Raw genomic sequence first — 10,092 nt, forward strand, 5'->3', positions numbered from 1 at the left:
TAAAACTCATTTAAGAGAGAGAAATTGCTATACTTTTAGTGTTATCTTTTTATTTTCTCTATTATGCTTATCTATATAAGTGTATCTAATATTTAGAGTGTGTACAATACATATATTGAGAAAATTATGAGGCATAACATTCTAATTATATAAAAAAAGATTACCCTATTAATAGAAAAATATTTCATATATTATTTCTAAATATATTTAGAAATTTATACAATTAAGTCCCTACTTGATTTTTCTTGGTCAAGAATTGTAATCCCTTGTATAAATTACATTGTAGTCCTTAATTTCTAAAACTTATTTATAATCAAGTAATACTTGATTAATTATCTCAGTTTAATTTCTGACCAACAATTCTTAATGTGTATGGCTTATTAGGTTTTTAATATGTCGATTCAAATATAAATCACAATTCTAAATAAAAATATAATTAAATTAATTAATTTTATTATCAATACATGAATTTGCTTTTGGGTAGAAAGTACTTCTCTATAATTCTCGCCTTTAACCCTTTCCTAGTAAGTTACACTTAAGATAATTCATTATGACCCTTACCTTTTTTTATGGCGTGGTTAAAGTGCACTAGAAAATAAAGGGCACATTTAATGTAAATGGACAATGGTTAAAGCTTTATATGGATAGAGATTTCAATAAACACAAGCACTCCATTAAACTCACCAGTGCTAAATGATAACCAAAGAAAGTCTAACTACAAGCTATAAACTAAAACTTCTTAAGAGGCAACCCAAGTTTCTTAAATTCCTTTATTTTGTTTTTCTATTTGTTCTTTTCTTATTACTTGCATTTTTTTTCTTGTTCTAGGTTTGTTCAAGTTTAGAGGAGCTTCATAAACATTTTAACCTTCATTTTTAGAAATTAAATCTAGAAGTTGCTCTTTTATCCTTCTCTTTTTCTTTATATTAGGGGCAATTCTTAGTTTAAGTTTGGGGGCCGATAAACCATTTGCATCTCCTTGTTTTATTTGAACAATGTTTAACTATATTTTAATGTTTTTCTTTGGATCGATTATAATTGGACTTGTGTTTTTAAAATCAATCATATGGTTAACTATTTCATATTTTTTAATCAAAAGTAAGAATATAATAGATCAAAATAAAACAGGCCAGGAAGCTGGCAAGTCATATATACACATGTACAAATCAGAAGCAAAAGGGAACAAGCTCCCATTCATAAAAAATATAAGGAGACAGCTACCTAGAGAGAAAACCAAAAGTATCACATCGGTTAGCTAAGGAATCCAGGATCTAGCAGGTACCAAAGATAACCAACCAAAAAGAATACCAACTAAAAGAAAATCCAACAGTTGACGCAATTTGCAGTTAAGAGAACCACCAATGGCCACTGAAACACACAAAGGCCATTAACAAGAGGCTTGCAATCCCAACAGTAAAAGTAAAATAAACTCAGTCAATATTCAGTCGGGAGTGGTCCGCGACATGGAAGTGGAATATTGTGTTGAATAAGATTTGAAATCTCTTGAAGACTTTATAAACCCTCAAGCACTTTCCTTTAAATATCCGCTTGTTCCTTTCTTTCCATATAAGGTAGACACCGATGCCCAAGGAAACTCTTCGCATCTGAGCTTTAAGATTGCTTTTCCTAAGCCTCAGACCACGCAGAGCACTATACAAAGTCGTCATGCTCCTGCCAATCCGCAGCTAGGACTTAATCTTTCTCCACAAGCAGGATGTCCATTCACATGCAAAAAAACAAATGGTCACGCGACTCCTCATACTGGCAGAACACACAAAGGGGATCACTAGGAAGAAAAGGTAACCTATCTCGAGTTCGAAGCTTCCTTTGAACTGCTAGCCACAAAATGAAGCAGTGCTTTGGCAGAGACCACTTTTCCCAAACAACTCTTTCCCATGAGATTAAAAAGCCAGATGGTTGAAAAAAGTTATAAGCATGAGACATAAATTTATCCATTCCAGAATTCCAGCCACTCATCAAAGCAATACTCCTAGATTGACTTCCATAGTGTCGGATGGTGTAGTCTCTAAGGAAGATAATCAACTTCCACAGGGGAGGGGAAGAATGGTGGGTAGAAGCAGTCCAAATAGTTTCATTGCATAGGTAGAAATGGTGCAACCAACGTATCCAGACAGAATCAGATTTGAGATGGATATTCCAAAGTTGCTTTGCAAGAAAACTCATGTTGCGAGCTTTGATATCGAACAACCTAAAGCCTCCTTCTGCCTTAGATAGGCAAACAAATTTCCAAGCAACCAAAGCAGAAGTGCTTTTCCTAACATCCCCAATCAAGAGAAAGTTCCTGCAGATGCTAGTGATTTGTCTGATAACAATCTCTGGCAGTGGGAAGATGTTAAACCAAAACTGCACCTTCCCATATAAAACAGATCTCAAGAGCTCCAACCTTCCAGCAAAAATGAGGTGCTTGCTAATCCAGCCTTGAATAAACAATTCTAAGGAATGTAGGAGAGGGGAAAACTGACTAGCAAGAAGCTTATAAGGGCTTAGGGGGACTCCAATATAAGTGAAAGGAAAACATCCTTCATGAAAGCCTGTAGTATGAAGTATACTTAGTTTATGACTGGGACTAACACCTCCAAAGAAAATTGAATACTTACTCGAATTAATATCTAACCCTGCAGTCTTGCCAAAGATTATGAGCTGTTGGAAAATACCATTAACTGAAGAGCAATCCCCATGAGAAAGTAGCAAGACATTATCCGCAAAAGCAAGGTGGCTAATGTCGTGGATACCACATTTTGGATGAAACCGAAAGTCAGATTGCCTGCAAGCCAGCATGAGCATCCTAGATAAGTATTCCATGCAACAAATAAATAGATAAGAGGACAAATAGTCTCCTTGCCTCACCTCACTTTTCCCAAGAAAGAACCCATACAAATCACCATTTACAACAATAAAGGAGGAGGTTGTGGAAACACATTGCATGATAAGGTGAGCAAATCTCTCAGAGAAGCCAAACTACCATAATAGATCCCCTATAAAGTTTCACTGGACTAAGTCAAAAGCCTTCCAAAAATCAACTTTCATTAATAGCGGGGGGAGGACCGTTTCCTGTTATATTGCCGAAGAAGTTCTTGAATAAGTTAATATTATCACTCATTAATCTGCCACCCAAGAAAGCATTATGTATGGGGCTGATAATGCCAAACAGAACATGAGCAAAGCGACCAACAAGAATTTTGGCAATAACCTTATAGATTACATTGCAACATGAGATCGGCTTAAAGTCACTTGTAGAAGATACATTGGCCGATTTAGGGACCAAATCAATGATTGCGTGATTAATCTGTTTGAGAAGTCTGCCAGAGATGAAAAAGTCTTGCACAACAACACATAAATCTCTCCCCACAACACCCCAGGCTTGCTTGAAGGAAAGAGAGGAGTAGCCATCGAGACCAGGAGCTTTCTCATTCTTAATACTAAACACAACATTCTGAATGTCCTCATTAGAAATTGGAGAAAGGAGAAAATCATGAGAACTTGGATCTATGCAAGGCCCACATTGGATAATAGCACTGCCTAGAAGGATAATAGCTTTTAAAGTACCAAGCAAACGCTGGTAGTATTGCACAAATTCAGATCCCATTTCTTTCAAAGAGGTGCTAATATTACCATGGCTGCACCGAATGGATGGTATAAAATTTATCCGGTGGTTTTGACTTATGAGGGCATGAAAAAACCTGGAGCCCTTGTCACTCTCCTTGAGAAAAAATGCATTTGGCTTTCTGGCTAAAGAACATGTTTTCTACATATTTTAGCCTCAATAACTTCAACCGAAGGAGTCTGTCTTGCTTTAATATTAGAGAGTTGTCCCTGTCATGGTGAAGTGCAATTTGATGAAGATCTAACTCAGTTTCAAGTCTTGATACACACTCAGAAATATAGCTAAAGTGGAGTTTATTGAGTTCCTTCAATGGCCCCTTTAGAGATTTGAGCTTCCTGCAAAGAGTATATATGGGAGTGTCATAGACAAAAATAGACCAATTTCTAGAGACAATCTCTATAAACTAGTCATGCGAAGCCCACATATTAAAGAATTTGAAATTACAGTGACCCGGCACTCATTGATCAAGACAGACTAATGCTAGAAAGTAATCTGAAAAGGCACCCGGCGTGTCGAAGTGAACATGAACTGAGCACTGTAGAGAGGACCAAAAAGGGTTAAACAAAACTCGATCCATCTTACTCCAAACATTACCATTTGTTTAGCTAAAGTGCCAACCAATATAGTTATGATCATGTAACCCAAGATCAGAACAACATTCTCGAAAGTCTGAGGTTTCATAAATAGAAACAGTTGCACCATTATGCTTATCTGCCTGAGAGAGCATATAATTAATATCACCGAGAACCATCCATGGACAAGTAGACCACCATCTCCGCAAATCCTCTCATAGAGATCGACGAACTATAATAGTGTTAAAGCTGTAAACAAAAGTGACCATGGAGCTTTATTGAGAGATCAAACTACTAACTGAAAGATGAAGTCCTTGAGTAGAAGAGTCAAGCAAATCCACTTTAACTGTAGTAGGGTTCCAAAACATAATAATGCGGGCAATACCAGTAATATTAGCATTATAAAAAAAAAAACTTCCAGTGCTTGAGGTGAAGTTGCTGCATACAAGCAACCCTAGAAGAGAGCATCTTGGTTTCAAGAAAACCACAAACATCTACCTTGTTCTTCTTCATGAGGCGAACAACCTCATGTTGTTTCAGGGGAATGTTAAGACCCCTGATATTCCAGCTATAAATAATCATGTGTTTGCAAGGGAAGGAGGAACCCTCCTACCACTACCACCTTGTCTCTGATTGCGACTCCTTGTACCATATTGGTAAGTCACCCCTAGACCTGGAATAACTACAACTTTAACCCTATTCTCAGAACTAACTATCAAGCTTGCAAGAACCGGTTTAAACTGAGATGTAATTTGAGCTTGATCATCAGCAATGACTTGTTAGGGGCCTTCACAAGAAGGCACCACCTAAACATCCACCGTGCCTGCCTCTTGCTTCTCCTTACCCTTACTATTACAACCGGCCTTAACTGCCACATTGAGCTCAAACTCTATTGCTTGCTTTTAGCAACAGCAGCCTGGGATGAAACCACAACTTGTTCCCCTATAGTGTTGTTGTAATGCTTACAGGGGTGATTTTTGCCATACACTACTACCTAAACCCCATTGGAAACCTTAACTTGCATTGGGTTATAAGCCTGCTCAACTTGTATGGTCTCAGTGTTTCTCATAACTTGGTCTCCTATAGGACCCAATCTTTGGAGAGCACTCCCCCGATTCCTATTCTCCATTTCATCACTGCCCTAAGGTGCCAATTTACTACCAGCTGAAGGACATGCTGCAGTAGAATGGCTAAAGACTCGGTATAGTTTGCAGAATCTTGGCAGAGTTTCATAGATAATTTCTTAATTCAAAGTTGAGCCATTAGGCAATACAACTTTAATAGAAGAGGGCAGGACATCCATTAAATTCACCTCTACCATGACCCTAGCATAGAAAAGTCATGCCATAGTTGAGGTTAATCTATCACTCTGCAAAGGTTTCTCAAACATGTTGGCAAGCTTTGATAAACAATTGGGAGTCCAGCATTCCAACGGAAGGTTAGGGAATTTCACCAAAACATGAACCCTAGACATCTCTTCAGCAGAGAAATTAAAGAATTGAGGCATAGGTTTCAACATAAGTGGTCTTCGAAACACCAAATAGAGGCCTCCACTAAGGATAGCAAGTTTTTCCTCCACCTTATTGAATCGGTAAATTAACCACCCTGAGTCATGAACAGATAAGGTGGCTTTATAGTTTCAAGTATTACTAATGATATTGTTTAGGGCTCTAAATCCTGGAGACTTACCCGCAACATACCCAACAATATAGGATTTCCATACATCACAATTAAAACCTAAATCCACAAACAATAAAGTAATAGATTCAGAGCAATTTATACTAGAAAAATGAGTAAGCTTAGAACAACAATCAAAGTTACGGTTACTAGCAAACAAATCCCTCCATTTGCCTACTGCAGGTTTATGAGTCGAAGAAATACCTATTTCAGGGGGAGTAGAGGCAGTTGGAGCTGGAGGACCAACAATGGTGGGCACTAGAGAGGTAGCATTCATAACCGTAGGAGCAACAACAACAGGAAGAGGAGCAACATCAGCAGCTTTGAAAGAGAGGAATTTTGAACCAGAGTCAAATCCATCATCTAGACCAGAATAATCAACTTCATCCACATCAAAAGCATCTTCATTTGACAAACCTTGCATTAAAACATCATCAGTATGATGAGATTGGTTACTCAAACTGGGTCCACCCACAAACACTGTGGGAGGTGGAGATGATTTTGCTGAAGGGGGGCTTGAGGCAGCATGGAGAGTATATGGAACTTTCAAACCCATAAAGGAGTTTTCAGTCCGAGTTGTAGGTGAAATGTTTTGCTTACCTCGGGTTGTAGGTTTTCATTTGGTTTTTTCCATGTGGGCCAAAGAAAAAACAGGAATTTAAGAAATAAAGGAGAATTGCAGAACAAGAAGAGTTTGGGTCCAGTGGACGCCATCACAAGGGAACCACTTTTTAGGGAAAAACGAGAGCTTCTCTCTCTAACTTTCCAAGTTTTTAGTATAATTAACTATATGAAATAGTAGTGAACTATTTCATATTTGAGTTGTTTAGAGTATTATTGTCTTTTCTTTTTTCTTTTGGAATCGGTAGGTCATTTAATAGTTATTCAAGATTATAAATTTATTTACAAACAAGAATGAAATAGCTGATTGTTTTTTTTTCCTAAACCATACTTTGTATATCTTGACCATTATTTTTATATTTTCTTTTAAAAACTAAAAGGTGTCCCATTTCACATTCTTAAGGCTATGAGTACCAATGTTCGATTTGCGAAAAAGAAAATGCCAAAGAATAAAAAAAAATATGAATATGTACTTGTTATGTTTTCTATCTATAACATTTATGATTTAAGTAAATATATCATTTAAGGTGTCATGATACTTAGTTCTTTAGGCCATATGATTTGAATATGATCAAAGTGAAAGCTCACTATATGAATCACTTAGAAAGATTAAGAGGATATAAGACATTAAGAGGATGGAGCATTAAGAGTCATGATATAAAACAAGAAAAGGTGTTTGAATGACAAATAAGAGCAAAGTTATTAATGTAGGAAAAGGATATAAGACATAGTTTAGCTAGCTTGAAAAGGTTGATAAACTATAAAGTTGAGTTTAAAAGTTTTAAAAACTACAAAACCTTAAGAATGATTAATGGTTGAATAAAATTTTTTTTTTGAGAATTTGTTGAGTGAGTGTTATGACCTAGGAGGTAATAGATATTAGCTTATAAGTGTAAACACAATATAGTTATTTAATGAAACTGTTAAGGCAATGTTTTATCTTTTAAGTTTGTTTTAATTATATTATGTACTAATTTATTTGATAAAGTCTATATTGTGATATTTGTATGATATATGGCGTGAGAGATACTCATACATTATGGATAACACTATTAAGTGTTTTGGTCGTAGTTTTGTTAAGATTAGTCATTGATCTTATGCATTAGATCTTTATCATAGGATGATAGTGGATATTCTCACTTTTATAGTATGTTGATACTAAGAATAATGTGTAGATGCTTATTAAAAAAATGTATTCATCAAACATGGCTTGTGTGATAACTTATTTGATATTTACTCATCGTTTAAGTTTATTTTAATTACATTATGTACTTACTTCTTTAATAAAAATCTGCATGGTGATATCTGTATGATATTTGGTGTGAGATATATCTCATATATTTTGAATAATGTTATTAAATATTCATGGTTATAAGAATAATGTGTAGATGCTTATTAAAAAAATCTATTCATCAAACGTGGCTTGTGTGATAACTCATTTGATATTTACCCGCCATTTAAGTTTATTTTAATTATACTATATACTTACTTCTTTATAAAAATCTACATAGTGATATATGTATGATATTTGATTTGAGACATATCTTTTATATTTTGAATAATGCTATTAAATATTCATGATTATAGCTTTATTAAGACTAGAAATCAATATAAGCGATGAGAGTGGTATGCAATAGATCTTGATCATATGATCATAGTGGAGAATCTCACTTCTATAGTATAATGATACTATATATATTGTGTAAATGTTTGTTAAGGAAAAAGTTTATCAGACTTAGCTTATATAAGAACCATTTTGTATTTACCTAGTGTATATAAGAATCTCATAGAGATGGGTGCATCCGATCCTTTAACTTAAGGTTATCATATCATCTTGTATAAAGAACCATTTACTTTGACACTTTCAGGTGGACTCTGAAAGGTTGTGCATATAATAGTGATAGGGTATACACTAAGAAATATAGAGGTTTATAAATAATTAATATAGGATTTGTCACTTCTGGTAAAGAAAGTTAATGTCGTTAACTATTCATTAAGTGTATTCTTTCACAAAATTTGTATGCATAGTAGGAATTGATTTTAGAAGAGTTATAAAATTATATTCCATATAAAGTCTATTTACTAGGTAATGAGAATAAAATCAGAAGTGGCTATATAGGGCATGCACCTTCCAAGCCTTAGGTCAATTCATGGCATTGTATGACAAAGAGGTTGAATTATATGGTAATCATACTTAGGAAGGGTTGAAAAAAGTCTTGATTGATTGTTTCTAATCACTTTGAGTGCCAGACAGAATGCTAGTTCATTCATTTGATTCAATGAAACAAGATGCATGTATAAAATATTCATATCATATTTGATTGAAAGAATAAAACAGTTATACTTATACGAGGACAATAATACAAACTTACTACAAGTATAATTGAAAGCCTAAAGGGTCACACATATAAAAGAAATTGAATATCAATGTAGTACAAAGAATAAAATACTTCTTATTAGAGTCCTAATGAGACTAGAACTCTCCTAAAAGTCCTAATAAGATTTGGACTTTATACTAGTGGTAATGAGATTTGGACTCAAAACTAGTTTTAATGAGATTAGAGTTTAGAATCCTACTATCACTAGATGTCTAGCTTTGTCCATAAAACTAGAATCTTAATGAGATTAAGATTTATTCCATAAGTCCTAGTTAAACTATGACTTTTGAAAAGACTCAAAGTGTGAGACATGGTTGATAGGTTAAGCTATTTGGACTAATACAAAACTAGTTGGGTATATAAGCCTTAGAAGCCTATATGCTAGGTATTAGGCTTTATTATTTATATGGGCTTGTAAATCTTTTGTGATAGCCTTGTGATGTGAACTTTATGGATATAAAGATCCAGAAACCTATAGCGAAATTAATTCTTTCTAATAAAGCTAAAATCATATTTGGAATTGAGTATGACACAACAATAACCTGTAGCAAGACACCAAGACTATAAGTAACCAAACCCTCCCACCTAAATGTGTATAAAAAGATGCAAACGAGAAGTATATAAGATATCATGAAGCTTGGTTAATTCTTTGAAAAGTCAGAGTAGTTTAATAAAGAACAAAAAAATATAAGTAAAACCTCTCATACACAATAATAATTGTTGAAATAATTTTGTACCTAAAAATATAAATACAAGATAAATAACCCTATTTATAATAAGTAAAAAGTCTCAAATAATGCTAGAAAAATAATAAAAGATTTTTAAATAAAATAGAAAAAATAATCATAAATTAACTAGGAAACTAATGTAATTCTTGCACAATATCTTATGGAATTTATTACAAGGCCTTTCTGATGTTTAATCGCCTGAAAGTTTAACATAATATAAAACAAGACCTCTAAAAATGTCTAGTGAAATTTCAGCATAATCTAATGATCAGATAAACAAATATACATGTTAGAGTAAAATTTTGCATTGAAAAAAATAAGCCCGGAACCACCTCTAATACCAAAATTAATTAGCCATTATTGTGAAATAATTAGGCTTATATTGTAGATGAATCAAGCCCTTCTTGTACATAGACTAGATTAACTAAGGTTTAATCATCACTTGTTGAAGTTGTAATCTGATTAAAATTCACTTTAGCCTAAATACTCTA

The sequence above is a fragment of the Populus nigra genome, chromosome 1 (assembly GCF_951802175.1).
Source record: "Populus nigra chromosome 1, ddPopNigr1.1, whole genome shotgun sequence".
NCBI lineage: Eukaryota > Viridiplantae > Streptophyta > Magnoliopsida > Malpighiales > Salicaceae > Populus > Populus nigra.